The sequence below is a fragment of the Salvelinus alpinus genome, chromosome 3 (genome assembly GCF_045679555.1).
Source record: "Salvelinus alpinus chromosome 3, SLU_Salpinus.1, whole genome shotgun sequence".
In the NCBI taxonomy this organism is placed as follows: domain Eukaryota; kingdom Metazoa; phylum Chordata; class Actinopteri; order Salmoniformes; family Salmonidae; genus Salvelinus; species Salvelinus alpinus.
The window spans coordinates 65,863,632-65,891,566 of NC_092088.1; the positions used below are offsets into that span (position 1 = coordinate 65,863,632).

A 27,935-nucleotide genomic window follows, 5' to 3' on the forward strand; every position below is an offset into this window, starting at 1 on the left:
ATAATAGAGACCTCAAGTATGGATGGCTCTAAGCAACCACAGCTCCAAAAATAGTAATAGCAGCATTTGAAGACTAATTTTCACAGTTAACATTTAATGGGGCACCAAATCATTGCTTCAGTCAGTAAGAGTGACTCATGTTCAGTCCATCTGTGCAGCACCAACCTTTTAGATGTTTCCCTCATCCACAACACGTCTGCAGCACTTTCATGTGTCCTTCAATATCTTTAGAACTCAACTTGTGTGTTGTAAATGAGAAACTTTCAACTGAATTGCCAGCAATGCTGCAAACAATATTTAATTTAATGATAAAGACTTTGTAGTTTAGATCAAAATGAAGATGTTCAGTTCATTGTGAAAGCTCTTTAAGATTTAATGGCAATGATTATGTGGTGGTTGAGGCAGCAATATTTGAACACAAGGTTCCATAAAAAGATAGATCGTAAAAACAGTGTTTGGATTAAAAAATTGGATCACAAAGTTAAATATAGCTGGGAGCAGCAATGGATAGGGTTCACAGGATGACATAAAGGACAGTTGGATAACAAAGCACTCCATCTTGTAGGAACTATCTTCCTTTATGTACAATCAGTGAAAGCATTACTATGTTTATCTCTAAAATAATTTAGGTTTACTTTACTCAAATCAAAGGCGCATTTCTGATAGTGTTAGAGCACAATCGTAATGCATATAGGCCAATATTATTTATAAAAACTCAGAAAAGATTGCTTCACTCTGAGGTTTACATTCATGAAATCAAAGGCATATTTATGATAGTGTATGATATCCTTTGTACAACAAACATACTCACACATTAACTATAGCAATTGGTTTATTCCCAGCGATTAAAATAAAACGTTGGTCTTTGTGCAACATTTACACAAAATAAGAATTAACAATAATATACTTAATATTAGAAAGGTGTTTTAATGTTTTGGACAGTACCTGGTTGTGTGGTTGGTTGTGTGAATACAGAGTCACTTCCCCTTCTCCATAATCCATGTCTGCTTTTCAGTCTCATAAGAGGCGTTGGAGTATTTTCCTGCCACTCCAGGAAAGCCGGTATGTGTGTGAGGGCTGTTGGGGCCTTGTTTCAGCATCTGGTGGCAGAACCTGCACAGATGGCTGAAGGAATGCTGCTCTGAGGATTTTCTCTTTCCTCAGTTCGCTCCTTCCTCACTGCCCCCCTCTACTTTAAGGCCTCCAGCTCTCGTTGAAAGGCAGTGGCAGCAAAATCCTAAAATGGTATCCTTCTGCTGTACAAGTCTGGAATACTTTTTTAAAGCAGTAGAAGTAATTCAACTCTCCGGTCTGATAAAATAAATGAATGGAGCAGCCATCACCGAGGTAACGGGACTTTGGCTGGCCACACGCTAGACAGGTCCTTGTTTTTTATTTTGCTGCTTCTTCTCCAAGATCTCTTTTAACATCCAGCCTTGGTCAGAGGGGCATCCTGGGGAGGACTCAACACTGGTTGGTTTACTGGAGCAGGTGGCAGGGGATGTGACTGGGACACTGACCAGACACCAAGATGCAGCCACAGCTCGTTGTCTCTAGGAGCTTCCTTGGGCTGTTAAGCGCAGAGCAGATCCACCCACTTCAGGATCTCCTCCTCCCCTTAGTGCTTTGTCAGTAGCCCATCAATGGCAGCTCTCATGGGCTCTGTCCATAGGCCGTGGTCCAAGACAAAGACGCAAACTCCAATGTAGGCAGCATGGGGAGAAGCTGTCATCGGCAGTGGTGGTGTGGCTGGCAGAGGTGTTATTGGCAAATCTGCAATATTATTTTAATGACAAAACCTTGACTATACACGAACCTAAATCAAATGTCTCTGTGTGTGTGTGTACACACCTATCAACCACTGTGATATGCATTAATTGGCTAAACCGTTGTTGACAAGTGCATTGCATATGCAATGGTCCACCTGAGTGTAGAATAGGCCTGTTTATTTAGTCACTCTAAATCTAAATACGAACTTGAGTGATGCAAAGTAATGCTTTTCTAGGGTCAGGGGGCTTCACATGCGGGAATGGAGGACCTAGAGTAATGGAATATTAACAATAAATACAGTGCATTCGGAAAGTATCAGCCCCCTTCCACATTTTGTTACGTTACAGCCTTTTTCTAAAATTGATTAAATTGTTTTTTTCCCATCATCAATCTACACACAATACCCCATAATGACAAAGCAAAAACAGGTTTTAAGAAATTCAAATATCACATTTACGTAAGAATTCAGACCCTTTACTCAGTACTTTGTTGTAGCACCTTTAGCAGCGATTGCAGCCTCGAGTCTTCTTGGGTATGACACTACAAGCTTAGCACACCTGTATTTGGTGAGTTTCTCCTATTCTTCTCTGCAGATCCTCTCAAGCTCTGTCAGGTTGGATGGGGAGCGTCACTGCACAGCTATTTTCAGGTCTCTCCAGAGATGTTTGATCAAGTTCAAGTCCGGGATCTGGCTGGGCCACTCAAGGACATTCAGAAACTTGTCCCGAAGCCACTCCTGCGTTGTCTTGGCTGTGTGCTTAAGGTCATTGTCCTGTTGGAAGGTGAACCTTCGCCCCAGTCTGAGGTTCTGAGCGCTCTGGAACAAGTTTTCATCAAGGATCTCTCTGTACTTTGCTACGTTCACCTTTCCCTTGATCCTGACTTGTCTCCAAGTCCCTGCCGCTGAAAAACATCCCCACAGCATGATGCTGCCAATACCATGCTTCACCGTAGGGATGGTAGTGGCCAGGTGATGAGCTGTGCCTGGTTTCCTCCAGACATGATGCTACGCATTCAGGCCAAGGAGTTCCATCCTGGTTTCATCAGACCAGAGAATCTTGTTTCTCATGGTCTGAGAGTGCTTTAGGTGCCTTTTGGCAAACTTCAAGCGGGCAGTCATGTGCTTTTTACTGAGGAGTGGCTTCCATCTGGTCACTCTACCATAAAGTCTTGATTGGTGGAGTGCCACAGAGATGGTTGTCATTCTGGAAGGTTCTCCCATCTCCACAGCTCTGTCAGAATGACCATCGGGTTCTTGGTCACCTCCCTGACCAAGACCCTTCTACCCCAATTGCTCAGTTTGGCCGGGCAGCCAGCTCTAGGAAGAGTCTTGGTGGTTCCAAACTTCTTCCATGTAAGAATGATGGAGGTCATTGGGGACATTCAAAATGTTTGGTAGCCCCAGATATGTTCCTCAACACAATCCTGTCCCGGAGCACTACGGACAATTCCTTCGACCTCATGGCTTGGTTTTTGCTCTGACAAGGCTCAAGGTATTGCTATATTTAAAAAATGAAAAAAATTCAAAAAACCTGTTTTCACTTCACCATTATGGAGTATTGTGTGTGGATTGATGAATAAGGCTGAATCGTAACAAAATGTGGAAAAAGTGAAGGAGTCTGAATACTTTCCGAATGCACTGTAAGTATGCAGAAAGATATCAACACAGTAAATTAAGTAGCCACATTTATGAATGAAACTCTATTTGACTGAGATATTTATCGTCAGAGTAAGGTTCATGCATTGTGTTTTTGGCACCCACAGCAATAGTGGCAGCTTTTGTATTTGTATTTATTATGGATCCCCATTAGCTGCTGTTTGTGTCTCTTCACAGTTCCTGCTGATCCATAAGGTATATTTTTATCTGTTTTTTCCAATCTAATTTTACTGCTTGCATGAGTTACCTGATGTGGAATAGAGTTCCATATAGTTATGGCTCTATGTAATACTGTGCACCTCCCATAGTCTGTCCTGGACTTGGGGACTGTGAAGAGACCTTTAATGGCATGTATTGTGGGGTATGCATGGGTGTCCGAGCTGTGTGCCAGTAGTTCAAAAAGACCAAATCGGGGCATTCAACATGTCAATACCTCTCAAAAATACAAGTATTGATGAGGTCAATCTCTCCACTTTGAGCCAGGAGAGTTTGACATGCATATTATTAACTTTAGCTCTCTGTATACATTTAAGGGCCAGCCGTACTGCCCTGTTTTGAGCCAATTGCAATTTTCCTAAGTTCCTCTTTGTGGCAACTGGCCGCACGACTGAACAGTAGTCAAGGTGAGACAAAATTAGGGCCTGTAGGACCTGCCTTGTTGATAGTGCTGTTAAGAATGCAGAGCAGCACTTTATTATGGACAGACTTCTCCCCATCTTAGCTAATGTTCTATCAATATGTTTTGACCATGACAGTCACCACAAATTGCTAAATTTCTGCATTATTTATTATTTTATTTTAATTTTTTTTAAATAAGGGGCGTAGACAGCTGCCCTGGGGAATTCCTGATTCTACCTGGATTAAGTTAGAGGCTTCCATTAAATAACACCCTCTGTTCTGTTAGACATGTAACTCTTTATCCACAATATAGCAGGGTGTGTAAAGCCATAACACATACGTTTTTCCAGCAGGAGACTATGATCGATAATGTCAAAAGCCGCACTGAAGTCTAACAAAAGAGCCCCCACAATCTTTTTATCATCAATTTCTCTCATCCAATCATCAGTCGTTTGTGTAAGTGCTGTGCTTGTTGAATGTCCTTCCCGGTAAGAGTGCTGAAAGTCTGTTGTCAATTTGTTTACTGTAAAATAGCATTGTATCTCTTCAAACACAATTTTTTTCAAAAGTTTACTAAGGGTTGGTTACAGCCTGATTGGTTGGCTATTTGAGCCACTAAAGGGGACTTTAATATGCTGAGGTAGCAGAATGACTTTTGCTTCAGGCCTGAGGGCAAACCCTTTCTAGTAGGCTTAACCCTTGTGTTGTCTTAAGGGTCAAAAATGACCCGCCACTATGTTTAATAGCAGATAAAACCCCCTAAATTATATTTTTTCAACTTGAAATGTGATGACTTTTCATAGAGTGACTCCAACATTAGAAAAAGTAAAAACATCGCCTATTTCGCATATTTCCATGAAAGCTGTACACCACCAGGGTACAAAGATTGTCTTAGGGTCATTTTGACCCGGCAGTTATAAAATAATTTACACACCACAAAAACCACAAAGACACACACACACACAATAAGAAATTGAGATTATGTGTGCTACTAATTGAACTCAGACAAAAGTTAAACTGTCTTGTTCATGTTCAGCATCTCCTCTCCACAACCCCACACATGACTCAAGTAAAACCCCTCACAGACAAAATAAAAACAACTTCAGACAAAATAAACAAAATTTCAGACCAAATAAACATTTCTTGAAAGCATTGTTTACTAATGGGGAATGCAGTCAGAGGCTATAAAGGTGCTGAAGATGACAGTCCCCCCAGTTCTCTCTTTTCTGAAGCCATTAGTGCACTTTTCAGTGGCCAACAGGTTGTAGATCAGATTTTTTCAGATGTCCAGGAGGAACAAGAGAACAATGATTTAGAAGAGGAGGGGGTATCTTAAGAAGAAGATGGGGAAGAATACAACCCAGAGCACGGTACATCATCTTCAGATGAAGAAGAAATCCCCCAAGTTGAAAGAGAGACTTTTTTTGTCAAAGAACAGCAAAATAACATGGTCCTTCTCACCATATGACAAACAGGGCATGATGGTAGCACAAAATGTCATAAGGATGACCCCAGGGCCCACAAGACATGCAGTTGCCAATGCCCAGGACATCGCCTCAACATTCTAGATGTTCATCACACCATCCATCGAAAAAATCATCCTGGAGATGATACATTTGGAGGGTTTCCGTAAATATGGAGACATCTGGAAAAGGATGGATGAGATTGGCCTGCGTGCCTACATAGGGCTGCTAATCTTAACGGTTGTGTATAGGTCCCTAGGCGAGGCTACATGTAGTCTCTGGGATGTAGAGAGTGGAAGGGCGATTTTCCATGCCACGATGCCACTGAAAGTCTTTCACACTTTTTCAAGAATGCTACGATTTGATAACCGTGAGTCAAGACCTGATAGACATGTGAGAGACAAACTGGCGGCCATAAGAGAGGTCTGGGAGAAGTGGGTGGAGCGTCTGCCATAACTCAACAACCCTGGGACTGAAGTAACGGTGGATGAGCAACTGGTTCCATTCAGAGTTACATTTTTATTTTCATATCTGTAATGTAAGTGATTTTCATTGTTAATTTTATTATGTATTGCTGTAATATCATTGATTTATGTGATTGTTTTCTGTGACACTGATACCAGTTACTGACAGTAATCTCTTTTGTCAAAAGTTTGCTGTCCTTTCCGGCAGAATATGCCCAGCAAGCCAGCAAGGTATGGCATCAAGATATGGGTGACCTGTGACGCACAATCCAGCTACTCATGGAAGATGCAAGTCTACACAGGGAAGCCGACCAGTAGAGGCCCGGAGAAGAACCAGGGGATGTGGGTTGTGCTTGATGTGACAGATGGACTGAGGGGGCACAATGTCACGTGTGACAATTTCTTCACCTCTTATGAACTCAGCCAGCAGCTCCTGAAGAGGAAGATCACCATGGTTGGCACAGTTAGAAAGAACAAGCCTGAGCTCTCCCCTGCACTCCTCACAACAAGGGGGAGAGAGGCCTTCTCATCAAAGTTTGCCTTCACCCCCACCACCATTCTAGTTTCTTACCTCCCAAAGAGGATCAAGAATGTGGTCCTCCTGAGCACACTGCACAAAATGGCTGAGATCAGTGATCTTGAGGACAGGAAGCCAGCCATCATCCTGGACTACAACCACAACAAAGGAGGCATTGACAACCTGGACAAGGTGATTGGACCTTACAGCTGCAGGAGAATGACTGCCTACTGGCCCCTGGTCATCTTCCATAACATCATTGATGTGTCCTCATATAATGCCTTCGTGATATGGAACAAGATCAACCCTACTTGGATGCCTGATAAGCCGAACAAGAGGAGGGTGTTCCTGGAGCAGCTGGGAAAGGCACTTGTAACCTCACACATTCAAAGAAGGGAGTGCATCCCTCGCGCAGCAGCCTCTGCAGCACTTGTGAAAGCTGTTCAGGGGGCTGAACCTTGTCCTGATCCACCTGTGGCTGCAGCTGGGGCAGGCAAGAGGAGGAGATGGCAATTCTGCCCCCCAAAGAAGGACTGTAAAACAAATAATATGTGATGCACATGTGAGAAAGGCATCTGCAAAGTCCATGCACACACACTTGCATACTGTCCTACATCTGCTAATTAGAGTTGATTGATTTATATTCTTCATGTTTTTGTTTTGTATCTATTATCTTATTTTATTCTTATTTATTGTTGTTGTTTATACACCTTGTGGGTGGGGGTAATGATTCAAAAAATGGGAGGAGACTAGTATCTTGTAGTTGAATTCCTCATTGTACAGTATATAAGAATATATCACTATGTTCCCAAAATGCATTTAAAGCTACTTTCTGCATGTTTCTGCTACTTTCTTAGGTTATACAAGCGCTATCTCTTGCTATAAAATGTATGTTTACACCTATGCAGTACCTTTAGCATGAGCAAATAGGAGTGGCAATATGGAGTGGCAATATCGTCCGTTATTATCCTCAGTAATATTCCATCCAAGTTGTCAGACCCCGGTGGCTTGTCATTGTTAATAGACAACAATATTTTTTTCACCTCTTCCACACTCACTTTACGGAATTCAAAATTACAATGCTTGTATTTCAAAATTTGGTCAATTATACTTGGATGTTTAGTGTTAGCGTTTGTTACTGGCATGTCATGCCTAAGTTTGCTAATCTTGCCAATGAAAAAATAATTTAAGTAATTGGCAATATCCGTGGGTTTTGTGATTAATGAGCCATGTGATTCAATGAATAATGAAGCTGAGTTTGCTTTTTTGCCCAAAATTTCAAAGCTTTTTACTATCATTCTTTATATAATTTATCTTTGTTTTAAAGTCTAGTTTCTTCTTTTTTTATTCAGTTTTGTCACATGATTTCTCAATTTGCAGCACGTTTGCCAATCGGTTGTGCAGACAGACTTATTTGCCATTCCTTTTACCTCATTCCTCTCAACCATAAAATGTAAAAAATTCCTCATTGATCCATGAGGATTTAACAGTTTCTACAGTCATTTTCTTAATGGGTGCATGTTTAGTAGTAATTGGGATAAGCAATTTCATAATTGTGTCAAGTGCAGTGTCTGGTTGCTCCTCATTACACACCATGGACCAACAAATATTCTTTACACCAACAACATAGGGATCACTACAAAACTTAGTGTATGACCTCTTATTCACTATATTAGACCCAGCCTTTGGTTTTCCTAGATATGGCTACTATATTGTGATCACTACAGCTGATTATTTAACTAGGCAAGTCAGTTAAGAACAAATTCTTACTTACAATGACAGCCTACACCAGCCAAATCCAGACGACGCTGGGCCAATTGTGCACCGCCCTATGGGACTCCCAATCACGGCCGGTTGTGGTTCAGCCTGGATTCAAACCAGGGTGTCTGTTTTGACGCCTCTAGCACTGAGATGCAACGCTTTAGACCGCTGTGCCACTAGGAAGCCCAAAGATGAGCTTGGAGGTTACTATGGTGTTGAATGCTAAACTATAGTTAATGAACAGCATTCTTACATATGTATTGCTCTTGTCTAGATGGGATAGGGAAGTGTGCAGTGGGATGGCGATTACATCGTCTGTGGATCTATTGGGATGGTTAGCAAATTGAAGTGGGTCTAGGGTGACAGGTAATGTAGAGTTGATATGATCCTTGAATAGTCTCTCAAAGCACTTCATGATGACAGAAGCGAGTGCTACGTGGCGATAGTAATTTAATTCAGTTACCTTTGCTTTCTTGGGTACAGGAACAATGGTGGCCATCTTGAAGCATGTGGGGACAGCAGACTGGGATAGGGAGAGATTGAATATGCCTGTAAACACACCAGCCAGCTGGTCTGCGCATGCTCTGAGGACGTGGCTAGGGATGCCGTCTGGGCCGCCTTGCGAGGGTTAACACGCTTAAATGTCCTACTCACATTGGCCATGCAGAAGGAGGGCCCACAGTCCTTGGTAGCAGCCCGCGTCAGTGGCACTGTGTTATCCTCAAAGTGGGCAGAGAAGGTGTTTAGCTTGTCCGGAAGCAAGACGCGGGTGTCCGCGATGTGGCCGGTTTTCCTTTTGTAGTCTGTGATTGTTTGTATACCCTGCCAGATACGTCTCATGTCTGAGCCGTTCAATTGCGACTCCACTTTGTCTCTATACTGACGTTTTGCCTGTTTGATTGCCTTGCGGACAGAATAACTACACTGTTTGCATTTTGCCATATTCTCAGTCGGCTTGCCATTGTTAAATGCGGTGGTTCGCACTTTCAGTTTTGCGCGAATGCTGCCATCTATCCATGGGTTCTGGTTAGGGTAGTTTTAATAGTCACAGTGAGTACAACATCTCCTATACACTTCCTGATTAACTCAGTCACCGAATCAGTGTATTCGTCAATTTTATTCTCGGAAGCTACCTGTAAATTATCCCAGTCTGCGTGATCAAAACAATCTTGAAGCGTGGATTCCAATTGGTCAGACCAGCGTTCAATAGTCCTTAGCACGGGTACTTCCTGTTTGAGTTTCTACCTATAGGAAGGGAGGAGCAAAATGGAATCATGTTCAGATTTGCCGAAAGGACGGCAGGGGAGGGCCTTATATGCATCCCAGAATTTAGAGTAACAGTGGTAGAGTGTTTTGGCAGCGCGAATACTACAAACGGTATGTTGATAGAACTTCGTCATCCTTTTTCTCAAATTTGCTTTGTTAAAATCTCCAGCTACAATAAATGCAGCCTCAGGATATGTGTTTTCCAGTTTGCATAAAGTCCAGTGGAGTTCTTTGAGGGCTGTCGTGGTATCAGCTTGAGGGGGGATATACACGGCCGTGGCTATAACCGATGAGAATTCTCTTGGGAAATAATACGGTCGGATTTTGATTGTGAGGTATTCTAGATCGGGTGAACAAAAGGACTTGAGTTCCTGTATGTTATCACAATTACACCATGAGTCTTTAATCATGAAACATACACCCCCGCCCTTCTTCTTCCCGAAGATATATTTATTCCTGTCTGCACGATGAACTGAGAATCCAGCTGGCTGGATCGATTTGGACAGTATATCCTGATAGAGCCATGTTTCCGTAAAGCAGAGTATGTTACTGTTACATTCCCCAGTCTCTGTGTTGTGGTTTTGTATGTTTGTGTTTCAGGATGGCTTCCTGAATTCCCCCAAGCAGCTGATTGGTCGGCCCCATTGATGATTGGAGAGCTGACCCCGCCCCCTCGTCAGGATACAGCTGTATCCCATTACAGACTCCTTCTCCAGCTATATAAGCTAGTGTTCCTTTGTAAGAGATAGAGCTGAGGGTTATATCATATGTGGGTTGTTTCTCAGAAAGAAAGTTGGTATGTACTATGTTAGTTGTTGCTGAGAGAGCTGATTGTTATGTTCTGTGTTAGTTTGTTGCTCAGAGAGAGAGCCTCTTTAACTTCTTTGGGGTAGGGGGCAGTATTTTCACATCCGGATGAAAAGCGTGCCCAGAGTAAACGGCCTGCTACTCAGCCATAAAAGCTAGAATATGCGTATTATTAGTAGATTTGGATAGAACACACTCTGAAGTTTCTAAAACTGTTTGAATGATGTCTGTGAGTATAACAGAACTCATATGGCAGGCAAAAACCTGAGAAAAAATCCAACCAGGAAGTGGGAAATCTGAGGTTGGTCGATTTTCAACTCAGCTCCTATTGAAGATACAGTGGGATATAAAGAACAAGGTTCTAAAGATCTAGTGGAAGCCTTAGGAAGTGCCTTAGGAAGTGCAACATTACCAATATCCCACTGTATCTTCAATAGGAGCTGAGTTGAAAATCGACCAACCTCAGATTTCCCACTTCCTGTTTTTTTTTTTTTTTTTTTTTCTTCTACTGTGAAGTGGGGCCGAATGAGAGGGGATTGAGTAAGGTCTACCATGACCTGAACATGCGCTGACCATGCGCGTTCATGTGAGAGCGAGCTCTGTTCCATCGCACTTCTGAAGACAAAGGAATTCTCCGGTTGGAACATTATTGAAGAATTATGTTAAAAACATCCTAAAGATTGATTCAATACTTCGTTTGTCATGTTTTTACGGACTGTATTATAACTTTTTTAACTTTTCGTCCGTACTTTCCGCTGGACTTGCCCGCGCGTCGTGAGTTTGGAAAGTGTACTGAACGCTAGAACAACAAGGAGGAATTTGGACATAAATGATGGACATTATCGAACAAAACAAACATTTATTGTGGAACTGGGATTCCTGGGAGTGCATTCTGATGATCATCAAAGGTAAGTGAATGTTTATAATGTTATTTCTGACTTCTGTTGACTGCACAATATGGCAGATATATTTTTGTCTTGATTGGGCTCTGAGCGCCGACCTCAGATTATTGCATGGTTTGCTTTTTCCATAAAGCTTTTTTGAAATCTGACACAGCTGTTGCATTAAGGAGAAGTGCATCTAAAATTCCATGCATAACACTTGTATTTTCATCAAAATTTATAATGAGTATTTCTGTAAATTGATGTGGCTTTCTGCAAAATCACCGGATGTTTTGGAACTACTGAACGTAACGCGCCAATGTAAACTCCAATTTTTGGATATAAATATGAACTTTACCGAACACTACATACATGTATTGTGTAACATGAAGTCCTATGAGTGTCATCTGATGAAGATCATCAAAGGTTAGTGATTAATTTTATCTATATTTCTGCTTTTTGTGAATCCTCTCTTTGGCTGCAAAAATGGCTGTGTTATTCTGTGAATAGGCACTCACCTAACATAATCGTTTGGTTTGCTTTCGTCGTAAAGCCTATTTGAAATCGGACACTGGCTGGATTTACAACAAGTGTAAATGCTGTAAAATACATGTATGTTTGAGGAATTTTAATTATGGGATTTCTATTTTGAATTTGGCGCCCTGCAGTTTCACTGGCTGTTGACGAGGTGAGACGCTATCGTCCCACATACCCTAGAGAGGTTAATGTCCTGAGTTGGGGGTTTTTCTCCGTTTTTGTTGTGAAGTAGTTTGTAACAGTTACGCGCCCTGACCTCATCAACTTTATTATTCAAAGACTGAACATTAGCAAGTAATATACTCAGAAGTGGTGGGTGGTGTACGCGCCTCCTAAATCGGACTAGAAGACCACTCCAAGTACCTCTCCTTCGCCGGCGTTGTTTTGGGTTGGCTTCTGGAATCAGTTAAATTGCCCTGGGGGGTACGAACAAAGGATCTGCTTCGGGAAAGTCGTATTCCTGGTGGTGATGCTGGTAGTGCTGGTGAGTTACCGATACTCATTAGTTCTTCCCGGCTGTATGTAATAACACAAAAACAATCTGGGCTAACATTGTAAGAAATACAAAATAAAAAAACGAAATGCTGGAATACTTTCCTAAGAGCAAGAAGTGAGGTGCCATTTTTACATACTGATCTGAATTTGGAAACTCACTCACACACTTGAAATAGTGCTATTGTGAGCGTTGTTCGAGTTCCCTTCGGCAGTCTAGCTCGGTGAAAGCTGGTTTTACCAGTTGTCCCTTGCTCTGCACCGGACACTTAGCGTGGTGGCGTGTCCATGCTTTGTTCATCATGTATCAGAGCTCCATGTTCCTGTCTGTCATTTGAGCTGACTTTTGGATTGATGTGTGTTTAAAACACCATGGACAATAACAGATATGGAAATCATTCTTAATCGAAGCAACATCTGTAAATTAATCTGATTGAGAATTGCTGGTACTATCTATGTTTATAGAGAATCTGCCATTTTAGCTTATTTTACCTTGTTGTCCGATTTAAGTCAACATCACTTTTTCAAGGGAGACCTTCCCAAGAGGGCAGCTACAGTAAATTGTATATACATATAAAAGACTAAGTAGGCTATATTCCCTCTTTTTAAAGCAGGCAGCTAGCTAAAAAAAAACACAGCTGCATGAATGTGTGATCTCTCCATATATTAATTTAGCAATTTCCAAGCACAACTTAACTAGCTAGCTAGACAGAACAGTGATCAGGCTAGCTAGCTACATTGTTGTCATTCAGTAAAGGTGTAGCTACTGTACTATAGCTAACCTGGCTACAGCCTACAACCAAGCTAATTACAAAGTAGCTAATATGATCGCATGCCAAACAACTTGAGATGATTACAAAGTTATTTTTAATGAGTGGTGCTATGGAGGTGAACTGGATGTAACGTTAGAGGTTAGCTAAATTTAGCTAGCTAGTAGGTAGCAATAGCTAGTTAACGTTCTAGCTGTATTCTTTGACATACAACACAACTGCAATTATTTTCTTTAATGTAAGTAGTCATTTTCAGATGGAGAAATGCCAAATCGTACTGTAATAACTAATGTTAAATAACTGAGATCTCTATATCTAAGTTACAAGGATGGTCGTTCGCTCCTTGCTCCATAAAGTAGCTAGCTAGCTTCAGTAAATTACAGACAGACTGAAAGTGTACTTTCATGTATGGGAGTTGGAATAGCGCCATAAAATCAACACAATCAATCAGTGGCCAAAAATATAATACATCCGGAATGGAAAGTTACATGCTGACCACACCGCTCACATTGCAAAATAAATGTATACATACATGTTATTAAATTATTGCATCCACACTGCTCGCGCGCTCCAACAAGTGTCTGCATTGCCAAGCGCTAAAATAGAAGTCAGTTCTATTTGTGACTGAAGGAGTTAGGTGTAGACCCCATGCCTTTTAATGGGTTAATAACTTGCTATTAACAAACTGAAGTCTCATTATGAGACTTGTGTGTTAAAACCTGTTTTGAGTGGTGTGCCTTGCAGATGCCTTTAGATGCCTTTACGTTCACACTCTTCGTGTCTGGGTCCCACGGTGGCTGGCTGAGGTTCTGAGAAGACGACTGGTTTTCTGAGAATACAAAGCCAACGCAGGCCTGATGGAATTCATGCTTTAAGATGCTTAAAGACTCGCCTGTTGTGAAATGGCACCTTGTTATGACCATGTGCCTGTGATGAAATGTTAAGTTTCGGTCAAACATACTTTTGAGCTATATAAGTTGCAGGATGTCTTAGACTCCTTGCAGAACCTGGGGAGAGCTATCATATACTGTACTCTGTACCAACTTCTGCCTACAATTGTATTACTAAAGGATCATTTTTATACTTAGAGTCTGTGTTTCCTTTCCATTACTAATGTATGTTTGAATATTATATAGACCTGATCATTTGTTGAAGAAATTGACCAACACGACGCTGAACATGGTGCAAGTCCTGCCTCTCCCATCTCCTCATTGGTTTATAGAAGCAGATACCCACGTGCCATCTCCTCATTCGTTATACCCACGTGGGTGATTGAAAGATGAACTGAGTTTTGTCGGTCGTCGTGGTAACTATGAAAGATAGATGCCAATTGCCATATAAAGTCCAAAGAAGAAAAGGCCTGGAAGGAGGAGAGATGACTAGAAACGATTTGGTTGACTGTTTTATGTGTAGATTAATTATCGAAGTAGAGGACCTTGTGCATTTCAGGTAAAATAACAACTCACGTTTATATCCCAGGACAAATTAGCTAGCAACAGCAAGCTAGCTAAGACAAATTAGCTAGCAACTGCAAGCTAGCTAGCTAAATTGCCATAAATGTTTAATGTTTTTCGACCTGTCCCCAAATTAATATAATTGGTTCGGAGTTTGTTTTGATATTTCAACTTGCGTGTCGTGATCGTGTTTGGTGTGGGGGGACAAAATCAATTTGCGCACGTGCACGGCCGGTTTGGGTACGGTGTTAGGGTCGATGTCTATGCCCCCATGGAAATTCTATTAGCATAATATTTATTTTCCATCAAAATATGTCTGTTTAAGGTAGAGCTATCTGTTTTTTGGGGCTGCATCTCAAGCCACCGCAATCGCCGATGTTGGCCTTCCGCATCTGCAGTGGAAGCAGACACGGATCCACGAAGGGGCAAAAGGGGACTTAGACCCTCAGTTGAAACTTGTGCCACCTCAGTTTTCATTTAATGTCCGTTTAGGGACATTAAAAATAGCAAACAAGTTTGAATGATTGAGTGACAGGTTGGCGTGAAATCTGTGTCTCCACTGCACCATATCAGCACCACGGACAGAGCGCACCGCGGTGTGTGTTTGTGTGTAGGGGGTGTGGTGGTATTTTCCTGTATTACCAAATGAGGAGAGTTACAAACTACACACCAGTCAGAGTTATACTTAAACTTCATCAATAATAAGCTTTAGCCTTTTGATTTTCAACAATTCACTATAATGAATTTTGAGAGTGACTACAGAAGAATACAAAGATCTTTTATAGCCAAGATACACCCCTCTCTACTTACATGACGAACCACAGATCTTAGGAACTCTTCACAAAGGGACTTTTACTTGAGAAAGGAGTATCCCTTAGCCAGATAGCATTCACTATAAATTATCGCTCAGTTTGGTCTCTAAAACAAGGTTCTAATCTCGTTCCCCATACTTCATAGTACAAAAACATTACCTCATCCAAGGCATAACTCAATTGTCAACTCTAGATCCTCCCATCTCAAGTAAACCCCCTCTTTACCCCACTCCTGGACAAGCTCACTGAGGGGAGTGAGCCTCTAGGTCATACACTGTCCCAGGATAAGTGTAAGATGAGAGAGGACCTACAATGTTTCCAGACACTGCCATACACCTCCCCCCTATGGGAAAAGGAGGGAGTGACTGGCGCACAGACATTGTGGAGACAAGTAATTGGTTCCCCATTAATCACGCCATCCCTTCACATGGTTAAGAATAGGTAAAGACACATTCACATATGAAGACAATGTTCCATTCTGTCCTCTTCCCTTTCTGATATTCTGCATAGCACCAGGTACATGTGAAAGACAAGCCTGACCTCTCCCCTCTCTGGGCCCCAAGTGACTGAGCCCTAGCTGAGGGAAAAGTGCAACTGCAAACACTGTAGTCCAAAAGGATAAATTCTAATGACAAGTATCTCACATAAGCATATTAGATAAATAAAACATCTTATTTATCTATGTTACCCAACTAATTCTGATCCATCCGCCACAGGGGGCTATGGAAAGCCATTGTGCGGTTGGGTACGACTCCTTTGGGTTTCCATAAAAAGCAGGAAAAAACACTGTTAATCTGTGGTAGGCTATGTGAATAATGAGATATGCCTCTGCCTGTAATATTTGATTTTGATTTATAAGGATGGTGTCAAGTTTACAGTTGAAACTGCTTCACTCAACTCTGCTCACGCCCCACCACTACAGAGTGAAATTAGCTTCTCTGCTAACTGTAAAAGGCGTTTGTGTTATTAGCCTATTTAACTCTAACCAGCTAATCTGCCACTGCCACGATGGGGATCAGAAATCAAACCACTGAGGCCGCCACCAAATCCAGCAGCGATGATGCTGCTTCAGCTAGATCCGCCTGAAGAGCCAAACCCTCCATTCCACAAGTGCCGCCAGGATAATGGCTCCACAGCGCCCTCCACCACCGACTGTTCCTCACGATCTTGGAACAGATGTTGGTGTTTACTTTATCTTGGCAGTTACCTGTAGGTTACACGTGATACTGCCAGGATGTTACAGTACATGGACGCATGTGTGCACTGTGTGCGCACAAACACCTTTTTAATTAAATTACCACTGCACTGAAAGGCTGTAGGGTCTTATTAAAATAATCTGATATAAGAGCAGCCTGTAGTCTTCATAGTGTGAAACATATTTGTGGAAGTGTATCTCAAAATGTGATATTTTAGCAACACATTATTCAATATCCGACTGGACAATATATGAGAAAATAACAGACAAATTCTGCTAATCATGGTTGAAACATTCCAACATGTCTAAGAGATAACAGTTAAGAAAAAGAATGCAAGGATAGATGAAAAAGTACCATTGTGGTTCAGCATTGTATTGTACAGTGTGTGTTTGACAACACTTGCCACAAAAGTGAGTCAGGAGTTGAAAGAAGAACTCCAACATTAAACTTGGCTCCCATGTCTTATTGTTCAATGAAATCCCGAAACTGGTGGAGACAAGTCAGCATGACATTCATACTTGATTGATCAGAGTTTTCCAGCGAATGATGATAAAACTCAAAGCATCAATGAATTCTCTGCAGGGTGGCTGGTTGAAATTTCTTGTTGCACCTTAGATTTCATATTTATTACTATGCCATCCCTTTGTTGCTAGCAGGAGACTTGTAAGATTTTTTTCAGGTTGTTGAGGGAAAAATGGCAAACTACATGCACTTCACCAGGATTGCACTCTGTATCAGTGAATGATTTTCAGAAATTGTGCTCCATGTCACTTGTCAGATCCAATCTGTAGGCTGTATGGTCCTCTGTCAATCTGTGGAAGAGAGTTACATACATTCCATGTTTGTGCCTCTGGAACAATTTCCAGATTCAATTGGTAATCATTCTAAACCGGGAATAGAGAAAAAACAATCTTCTCGAGGTTGAGAACCATAAGTAATGGATGACTGTCACCTTTGAACACTGTTTTAGAATGTATCCTGTCTCATTCAAACATATACCAAGTATGACTAGACAACATGTTTTTAGGGAACACTTTGGCATGCCCCAAATTTCAAACAAACTACAACTTTCAAGGCTTGATTAAATACTTAATTATTCATAAGGATATGACTTGCTATATAAAGGATGGAATAAGCACTAGAGGCCCGATTCAGATGTCGGAAATGTACGACTTCCCTACGCACGCCTTTCCTACTCACTTCTCAGTAGTTGGTATTCAGACTTACCTTATGCAGGTGCATAACGAGCTTTGACGGTGTGGTTCCCTTTGCGCGAACTGAATTAATTTCATTCAACTGCTGAAAACCCTCCCACTTGCTGGTCAATAGATTTTCTCGTGGAGTTTTCATTCAATAGGGTTTTCATTACGTTTATCTAAAGCCATCCCTTTAAATTTGGTGTACCTTTAATTTTAATTCTCTCTACTACTCACTAGAATATATGGAAAGAACATAGAGATGGAAGGAGGCCTCACCGTTGTATTTGTGCCATTATGGCATCTGTGACAGCATGGGCAGCACCATTGAGGCTATCTTCATTTTGAAGTAGTCAATTTTCTTCTTCACGATTAGCTGATCCCTCTTGATAACACGGTTGGATATGACTCCAACAGGGTCACCAGGAGGGATCAGCCAATGAAGTTGGAAATCTCACCCAGTTGACTATATTAAAATGGTGGAATCCCTCAAAGACGCTGCCCATGCTAAAACGGCATTTTGGCAACTAGAGGCCTCTCATTCTGTATAGGAGAGAACGGTTCAGAATATTAGGGATCAATGAAAGAAAATACATACAGTGGGGAGAACAAGTATTTGATACACTGACAATTTTGCAGGTTTTCCTACTTACAAAGCATGTAGAGGTCTGTAATTTTTATCATAGGTACACTTCAACTGTGAGAGACGGAATCTAAAACAAAAATCCAGAAAATCACATTGTATGATTTTTAAGTAATTAATTTGTATTTTATTGCATGACATAAGTATTTGATACATCAGAAAAGCAGAACTGAATATTTGGTACAGAAACCTTAGTTTGCAATTACAGAGATCATACGTTTCCTGTAGTTCTTGACCAGGTTTGCACACACTGCAGCAGGGATTTTGGCCCACTCCTCCATACAGACCTTCTCCAGATCCGTCAGGTTTCGGGGCTGTCGCTGGGCAATACGGACTTTCGGCTCCCTCCAAAGATTTTCTATTGGGTTCAGGTCTGGAGACTGGCTAGGCCACTCCAGGACCTTGAGATGCTTCTTACGGAGCCACTCCTTAGTTGCCCTGGCTGTGTGTTTCAGGTCGTTGTCATGCAGGAAGACCCAGCCACGACCCATCTTCAATGCTCTTACTGAGGGAAGGAGGTTGTTGGTCAAGATCTCGCGATACATGGCCCCATCCATCCTCCCCTCAATACGGTGCAGTCGTCCTGTCCCCTTTGCAGAAAAGCATCCCCAAAGAATGATGTTTCCACCTCCATGCTTCACGGTTGGGATGGTGTTCTTGGGGTTGTACTCATCCTTCTATTCCTCCAAACACGGCGAGTGGAGTTTAGAGCAAAAAGCTCTATTTTTGTCTCATCAGACCACATGACCTTCTCCCATTCCTCCTCTGGATCATCCAGATGGTCATTGGCAAACTTCAGACGGGCCTGGACATGCGCTGGCTTGAGCAGGGGGACCTTGCGTGCGCTGCAGGATTTTAATCCATGACGGCGTAGTGTGTTACTAATGGTTTTCTTTGAGACTGTGGTCCCAGCTCTCTTCAGGTCATTGACCAGGTCCTGCCGTGTAGTTCTGGGCTGATCCCTCACATTCCTCATGATCATTGATGCCCCACGAGGTGAGATCTTGCATGGAGCCCCAGACCGAGGGTGATTGACCGTCATCTTCAACTTCTTCCATTTTCTAATAATTGTGCCAACAGTTGTTGCCTTCTCACCAAGCTGCTTGGCTATTGTCCTGTAGCCCATCCCAGCCTTGTACAGGTCTACAATTTATCCCTGATGTCCTTACACAGCTCTCTGGTCTTGGCCATTGTGGAGAGGTTGGAGTCTGTTTGATTGAGTGTGTGGACAGGTGTCTTTTATACAGGTAACGAGTTCAAACAGGTGCAGTTAATACAGGTAATGAGTGGAGAACAGGAGGGCTTCTTAAAGAAAAACTAACAGGTCTGTGAGAGCCGGAATTCTTACTGGTTGGTAGGTTATCAAATACTTATGTCATGCAATAAAATGCAAATTAATTACTTAAAAATCATACAATGTGATTTTCTGGATTTTTGTTTTAGATTCCGTCTCTCACAGTTGAAGTGTACCTATGATAAAAATGACAGACCTCTACATGCTTTGTAAGTAGGAAAACCTGCAAAATCGGCAGTGTATCAAATACTTGTTCTCCCCACTGTACATACAGTATTCATCTCCTTTTCAGGACCAATTGATAGATACAAAAATACTCTGTTCTTGTATATTATTTAGGAAAGTATTTTTGAATAATACTAAATACACTACCTGACCAAAAGTATGTGGACACCTGCTCATCAAACATCTCATTCCAAAATCATGGGCAATAATATGGAGTTAGTCCCCCTTTGCTGCTATAACAGATTCCACATGGAACATGGCTGCAGGGACTTACTTCCATTCAGCCACAAGAGCATTGGTGAGGTTGGGCACTGATGTTGGGCGATTAGGCCTGGCTCACAGTTGGCTTTCCAATTCCTCCCAAAGGTGTTCGGTGGGGTAGAGGTCAGGGCTCTGTGCAGGCCAGTCAAGTTATTACACACCAATCTTGACAAACCATTTCTGTATGGACCTCGCTTTGTGCACAGGGGCATTGTCATGCTGAAACAGGAAAGGGTCTTCCCCAAACGGTTGTCACAAAGTTGTAAGCACAGAATCATCTAGAATGGCATTGTATGCTGTAGCATTAAGATTTCCCTTCACTGGAACTAAGGGGGTGGCAGGTAGCCTAGTGGTTAGAGCGATGAACTAGTAACTGAAAGGTTGCAAGGTTGAATCCCCGAGCTGACAAGGTAAAAATCTGTTGTTCTGCCCCTGAACAAGGCAGTTAACCCACTGTTCCTAGGCCATCATTGAAAATAAGAATTTGTTCTTAACTGACTTGCCTAGTTAAATAAAGGTTTAAAAAGGGGGCCTAGCCTGAACCATGAAAAACAGCCCCAGACCAATATTCCTACTCCACCTAACTTTACAGTTGGCACTATGTATTGGGACGGTGAGTGTTTTCCTCCAAACCCAGATTTGTCTGTCGCACTGCCATGATGGTGAAGCGTGATTCATCACTACAAGGAATGCATTTCCACTGCTCCAGAGTCCAATGGCAGTGAGCTTTACACCACTCCAGCCGACGCTTGGCATTGCACATGGTGATCTTAGGCTTGTGTGTGGCTGCTCGGCCAAGGAAACCTATTTCATGAAGCTCCTGATGAACAGTTATTGTGCTGACGTTGCTTCCAGAGGCAGGTTGGAACTCAATAGTGAGTGTTGCAACCGAGGAAAGATTATTTTCTGGAGTGATGAATCACGCCTCACCATCTGGCAGTCCGACAGACAAATCTGGGTTTGGCGGATGCCAGGAGAACGCTCCCTGTCCCAATGCACAGTGCCAACAAGTTCAGCACTCGGCGGTCCCGTTCTTTGAGCTTGTGTGGCCTACCACTTCGCGGCTGAGCCGTTGTTGCTCCTAGACGTTTCCACTTCACAATAACAGCACTTACAGTTGACGGGCAGTTATAGCAGGGCAGAAACTGGACTTGTGATATCCTATGACGGTGCCCTGCTGAAAGTCACTGTGTCACGTTCCTGACCTTATTTCCTTTGTTTTAGTCTTTGTTTAGTTGGTCAGGACGTGAGCTGGGTGGGTATATTCCATGTTATGTGTTTTCATTGGTTTAGGGTTGTCAACGAGCCTGATATGGTTCTCAATCAGAGGCAGGTGTTTTACGTTGTCTCTGATTGGGAACCATATTAAGGTAGGCTGTTATCACTGTGTGTTTGTGGGTGATTGTTCCTGTTCGTGCGTTCATGTATTTATGTTCTTAAGTGCAGGACTGTAGCATCGGTGGTTTCGTTTTGTTTATTGTTTTGTAGTTTGTCAAGTGTTCTTAGTGTTCGTCTTCGTTTCTTTATTAAAATTATGTATTCTAACCACGCTGCGCTTTGGTCCGATCCTTGCTCCTCCTCAGACGAGGAGGATTACGACGGTCGTTTCACACTGAGCTCTTCAGTAAGGCCATTCTTCTGCCAAAGTTTGTCTATGAAGATTGCCTGGCTGTGTGCTCGATTTTATACACCTGTCAGCAACGGGTGTGGCTATAATAGCCGAATCCACTAATTTGAAGGGGTGTCCACATCAGTGGTGATCAGTGCAGTTTAAGATGAGGGAGGCAGATTTATTTAATTTTATTTCTATTACAGCATATTGGATGACTGTCATTCATATTCCAATCACCCAGTTTAATGAAACAGCGATAGGTTTATGCTACTACATGATAATCAAATTTTCCCTATACCCATCATGAGGTTGCTACAACCTAGCCTATGACTGAAAGTTAACAATGTAGGTGCACACAGGTTGAGGTGACAGACACATGGACAGTGACACATTCAATACTGCCTTGCACACTCTTGCCTGTGTCTAGCTGATCTAGGGTGTAATCATTAGTCCAACAGTTGCATTAGAAAGTTTCGATTGGACAAATTCAGGTATGTTTATCCCCATTTCGTTCCGTTTGCTTCCGTTCAAGAAACGTCTTTCAACAGAATTGGCAGAATGAATACACCCCTGATCACGCATAAACGCAGATCACTTTCATAGCAGCCACGTTGTGTTCCTTCTTGCATCTATGTGCTCTATAACTCATCTTTTCCCTTTTCTTGTGGACTTCAATGCCCAACACATCAACTGTATGTGACCAGGTGAGAGAACTTTTCCAAACCATATCATAACCTCTATACACAGCCTACATCGTTGTCACCATATTAGCTAAAGTAACGTCAGTTAACATCAATAGTCAACGTAGCAAATAGAACTAACGTGTTAGTAAACCCGCTACAATCATATGGTAACGTTACAGTGTACAGTCAGTAAGAACTTTAGCACTTACACCGGCGGGCCCTGTTGGCAGTAAATTAGTAAAACCAAAAGCTTACCTTGACTTGGAAGAGTTCCAGTGTTGTGTTGGATAGTCATAGTTATAGCTAGCTAGCTAACATAGCATCCCTCTGTTTGAGAAGGATGTTTGAGTAGGCTAAACTAGATAGTTGCATTTGCTACCTAAGTACCTACATGTACATATTACCTCAATTACCTTGACTAACCTGTGTCCCCGCACATTGACTCTGTACCGGTACCCTCTGTATATAACCCCCCTGTATATAGAATCACTACTGTTATTTTACAGCTGCTCTTTAACTTTTTGTTATTTTTATTTTTTACTTATCTATTTTTTACTGAAGACTTCTTTTTCTTAAAACTGCATTCTTGGTTAATTAAGTGCTTGTAAGTAAGCATTTCACTGTATGAGACAAATACGATTTGATTTGAAGTAAGTGAAACTGAAAATATGATAAAATCTCTCTCTCGCTCTCTCTTGCTTCTCCTTCATTTTGGAATAAATAAATACATTAACTATTGTCTTTCTTTTTTTGGGGGTGGACAGCATGTCAGTTCATGCTGCAACAGCTCTGGTAGGTTGGAGGACATCCTCTGGAAGTTGTCATAATTACTGTGTAAGACTTTGGATGGCGGTGAGAACCATGAGCCTCTTAGGTTTTGTTTTCAAGTTAATGTAGCCAGAGGAGGATGGAAGCTAGCTGTCCTCTGGCTACACCATGGTGCTACCCTACAGAGTGCCTTTGAGGCTACTGTAGACCTTCATTGTAAAACAGTGTATTTTAATAAATTATTTGGTGAAATGTGTACAGTCGTGGCCAAAAATTTTGAGAATGACACAATTATTAATTTCCACAAAGTTTGCTGCTTCAGTGTCTTTAGATATTTTTGTCAGATGTTACTATGGAATACTGAAGTATAATTACAAGCATTTCATAAGTGTCAAAGGCTTTTATTGACAATTACATGAAGTTGATGCAAAGCGTCAATATTTACAGTGTTGACGCTTCTTCTTCAAGACCTCTGCAATCCGCCCTGGTATGCTGTCAATTAACTTCTGGGCCACATCCTGACTGACGGCAGCCCATTCTTGCATAATCAATGCTTGGAGTTTGTCCGAATTTGTGGGTTTTTGTTTGTCCACCCGCCTCTTGAGGATTGACCACAAGTTCTCAATGGGATTAAGGTCTGGGGAGTTTCCTGGTCATGGACCCAAAATATCGACGTTTTGTTCCCCGAGCCACTTAGTTATCACTTTTGCCTTATGGCAAGGTGCTCCATGATGCTGGAAAAGGCATTCTTTGTCACCGAACTGTTCCTGGATGGTTGGGAGAAGTTGCTCTCGGAGGATGTGTTGGTACCATTCTTTATTCATGGCTGTGTTCTTAGGCAAAATTGTGAGTGAGCCCACTCCCTTGGCTGAGAAGCAACCCCACACATGAATGGTCTCAGGATGCTTTACTGTGTTGGCATGACACAGGACTGATGGTAGCGCTCACCTTGTCTTCTCCGGTCAAGCTTTTTCCCGGATGCCCCAAACAATCGGAAAGGGGATTCATCAGAGAAAGTGACTTTACCCCAGTCCTCAACAGTCCAATCCCTGTACCTTTTGCAGAATATCAGTCTGTCCCTAATGTTTTTCCTGGAGAGAAGTGGCTTCTTTGCTGCCCTTCTTGACACCAGGCCATCCTCCAAAAGTCTTCACCTCACTGTACGTGCAGATCCAGTCACACCTGCCTGCTGCCATTCCTGAGCAAGCTCTGTACTGGTGGTGCCCCGATCCCGCAGCTGAATCAACTTTAGGAGACGGTCCTGGCACTTTCTTGGGCGCCCTGAAGCCTTCTTCATAACAATTGAACCGCTCTCCTTGAAGTTCTTGATGATCCGATAAATTGTTGATTTAGGTGCCATCTTACTGGCAGCAATATCCTTGCCTGTGAAACCCTTTTGTGCAAAGCAATAATGACGGCACGTGTTTCCTTGCAGGTAACCATGATTGAAAGAGGAAGAACAATGATTCCAAGCACCACCCTCCTTTTGGAGCTTCCAGTCTGTTATTCGAACTCAATCAGCATGACAGAGTGATCTCCAGCCTTGTCCTCGTCAACACTCACACCTGTGTTAACGAGAGAATCACTGACATGATGTCAGCTGGTCCTTTTGTGGCAGGGCTGAAATGCAGTGGAAATGTTTTTTGTGGATTAAGTTTATTTGCATGGCAAAGAGGGACTTTGCAATTAATTGCAATTCATCTTATCACTCTTCATAACATTCTGGAGTATATGCAAATTGCCATCATACAAAGGCAGCAGACTGTGAAAATTAATATTTGTGTCATTCTCACTTTTGGCCACGACTGTATATATTTAGTTTAGTTTTATCTAAAAATGATATTTTGTAATGTTTTAGAACAACAACAAAAAATGAAATTCACTGTGGAGGATGGTCCTCCCCTTCTTCCTCTGGTCCTCCACTGGTCCTCATACTTTTGTATTTATAGTGTATCTTACTAAAAAGTACAGTTTAAAAGGATAGTCTGTTGGATTTACTGGATTAAACTGTTTCTGTGTTGGATAGAGGCTCAAGTCGTTTTGTGAGCTAGCCTTCATCAGATGGAGTGGATGGCTTGGTCAGAGATGATCTGGGGACTTCTGTGATGCTGGACATCGTATCTTGGTTGCATCCAGGGCATTTTCGCCGTGGCATTTTCGCCTCATAAATAAGGTATCTAGACCTGGGATTAATAGTCCGCTGATCTGGGCGAGAGCGGAATCTACAATTAACTTTACACTGAATATGTCACGCTGGTATAAAGGATTTTGGAGACAGGCGCAGGAATACACAATAGGGGTTTTTAATACACCCAAAACAAACACGTATATAAAAACACTGGGCTGTACATAAACAAAAGAGCGAGGGTAAACCTTCGCAGGGCCAAACCGTCAGGATATAACCCCACACCACTAGAAGGATATCTTCAACCACCAACCTACTACCCTGAGACAAGGCTGAGTATAGCCCACAAAGATCTCCCCCATGGCACGAACCTGAGGGGGGCGCCAACCCGAACAGGAAGATTATGTCAGTGACTCAACCCACTCAAGTGACGCACCCCTCCTAGGGACGGGATGGAAGAGCACCAGTAAACCAGTGACTCAGCCCCCCATAATAGGGTTAGAGGCAGAGAATCCCAGTGGAGAGAGGGGAACCGGCCAGGCAGAGACAGCAAGGGCGGTTCGTCGCTTCAGTGCCTTTCCGTTCACCTTCACACCCCTGGGCCAGACTACACTCAATCATAGGACCTACTGAAGAGATGAGTCTTCAATAAAGATTTAAAGGTTGAGACCGAGTCTGCGTCTCTCACATGGATAGGCAGGCCATTCCATAAAAATTAAGCTCTATAAGAGAAAGCCCTGCCTCCAGCTGTTTGCTTAGAAATTCTAAGGACAGTAAGGAGGCCTGTGGCTTGTGACCGTAGCGTACGTGTAGGTATGTACGGCAGGACCAAATCGGAAAAATAGGTAGGAGCAAGCCCATGTAATGCTTTGTAGGTTAGCAAACATTTCGAATGCTACGTTTTCACGAGAAGACCGATTTTCGGGGTGTCTCATGGTCTGACACACACCGTCAAATATAAGTACCCACCAAATTATTTCTAGTTCGTGGATCGATGCTGCTGCCATTCCCCATCACCACCTAACAGAGACGGAGAGTAGAGCAACAGACAGAGAGATCCTGAGGGATGAGTTAGAGAAACAGGGAATGAGACTTTACAGACAAATGACTGAAGGAAGTTAGTGGTGTTTGGGTGTTTGTGTGTGGACTTGAAAATACCCCTGAGCCTGTAATAACGCTTATCAGTTACTCACCCTGCTTTTTTCTTGTGTTCAGCAAACTCCTTGCATGTATCCAGAGCACTCTCCTCCTGCTGTGAACTGCCACTCTCTCTCTTCCTTTCACAGATGGTCAGTATTTCTATTACATGTATTTTGTAATTGGTATTACACTGGGAGGAACTACACTCCAATGTATTTTGTAACAAAATACTTTCGAGAGCTGTAATGTCACCCCCTGATTTGTTTCACCTGTCCTTTTGCTTGTCTCCACCTCCCTCTTGGTGTCACCCATCTTCCCTATTATTCCCTGGGTACTTATACCTGTGTTCTATGTTTGCCTGTTGTCAGTTTATCTTGTTTGTCAAGTCAACCAGTGTTTTGTCTCTGCTCCTGCTTTTCCATATTCTCTCTTTTTCTCTCTCTCCTGGTTTTGACCCTTGCCTGGCCTGACTCTGAGCCCGCCTGCCTGACCACTCTGCCTGCCGCTGACCCTGAGCCTGCCTGCCGTCCTGTACCTTTGACCCACTACTCTGGATTATTGACCCCTTCCGGTCTTGACCTGTCGTTTGCCTGTCCCTGTTTCTTTAATAAACATTGTTACTTCAACACTGCATTTGGGTCTTACCTGAAACATGATAGTATGAACTGGCCATGACTGACCCAGCTCCACAACACCAACCCCTCCCAAGGAGCCATCATTGGTAGGCACGAGGAGTTGCTTCGCAGTCTGATGGAAGGGTACCAGGACGTGGCCGAACGTCACGACCTAGCATTGGACGCATTGCGGGAGCAATTCCGTAGGCAGCCTACCACGACGGTAACCTCCCAGCCTCTCAGTAACCCGGCTGGTAGCAGCGGCGTCACCCCGGTTCCCCGGGAACCCCGCTTACCTCCCCCGGAGCGCAAAGATGGAGATTCCAGAACCTGCCAGGCCTTTCTCTCCCAGTGCTCCCTCGTTTTTTGCACTGCAGCCTTCTTCATTCCCCTCGGACTACTCGAGGATAGCGTATAGTATTGTGCTGATGTCCGGGAGGGCACTCGCCTGGGCCACGGCAGTGTGGGAGCGACAATCCGCCGTTTGCCTCAGTCTGGAGAAATTCGTAGCAGAGATGAGAAAAGTTTGATGCTCCGGTGTACGGGAGATAGGCTGCCTGTAAGTTACTCCAGCTTTGGCAGGACCCTCAGTGTATGCAGTGGATTTCCGCACGCTAGCAGCGGAGGGTGCCTGGAACCCAGAAGCGCTGTTTGACACGTTCCTGCATGGATTGTCGGAGGAAGTAAAGGACGAGCTTGCAGCACGGGAACTATCAACGGATCTCGACTCACTCATCGCTTTGACCATCCGGATCAATGGACGGCTACGGGAACGCAGGAGGGAGAAGTGGTCTGATTGCGGTCCCATACGCTCACTCAAGGATCCCACCTTGCATCTGATGAACTCCTGAATTCCTCGGCATCTACGCCCCCGAGAGGATACAAGCTTACCCGAGTTCCTCCAAGAGC

The 27,935-nt window shown here is 42.9% G+C and overlaps 1 pseudogene; it reads left to right on the forward strand.

The window, feature by feature from the left end:
- The first annotated feature begins 5,388 nt into the window (after positions 1-5,388).
- Positions 5,389-27,444, forward strand: LOC139569838 (piggyBac transposable element-derived protein 4-like; annotated as a pseudogene).
- Positions 27,445-27,935: the final 491 nt, after the last annotated feature.